The sequence below is a fragment of the Antrostomus carolinensis genome, unplaced genomic scaffold, assembly GCF_000700745.2.
Source record: "Antrostomus carolinensis isolate BGI_N321 unplaced genomic scaffold, ASM70074v2 scaffold32774, whole genome shotgun sequence".
Classification (NCBI taxonomy): domain Eukaryota; kingdom Metazoa; phylum Chordata; class Aves; order Caprimulgiformes; family Caprimulgidae; genus Antrostomus; species Antrostomus carolinensis.
The window spans coordinates 2,901-3,150 of NW_010313382.1; the positions used below are offsets into that span (position 1 = coordinate 2,901).

The 250-nt window shown below is 53.6% G+C and overlaps 1 protein-coding gene across 1 annotated transcript in view; it reads left to right on the forward strand.

The window, feature by feature from the left end:
- Positions 1–250, forward strand: part of RUSC1 (RUN and SH3 domain containing 1) — a gene marked incomplete at its 5' end in the record, with an annotated part of 3,384 nt that overhangs the window by 2,743 nt on the left and 391 nt on the right. The window lies entirely within an intron of this gene.

The window sequence follows — 250 nt, forward strand, 5'->3', positions numbered from 1 at the left end:
TGATCAGTTGTTCTTCACAGACTTTTTGAGGGGAATTTTGAGCATTTTCTTTCTCTTGTTTGCTTTCTGGGTTCATAGCAGCTTGTTTGAGGCAACTGTGTGGCAGCTCTGACCAAATTGTGTCAGGTCAGAAAAGCTTTAGGGCTCCTGTGCTTGCGCAGCATTTGTCCAAGTGGGCACGGTGGGCGAGGGGCCCCTACACCACGTTGGGCCGTCCCCCTCCTCCCCAGCCCTCGCTGGCCCTGACTGA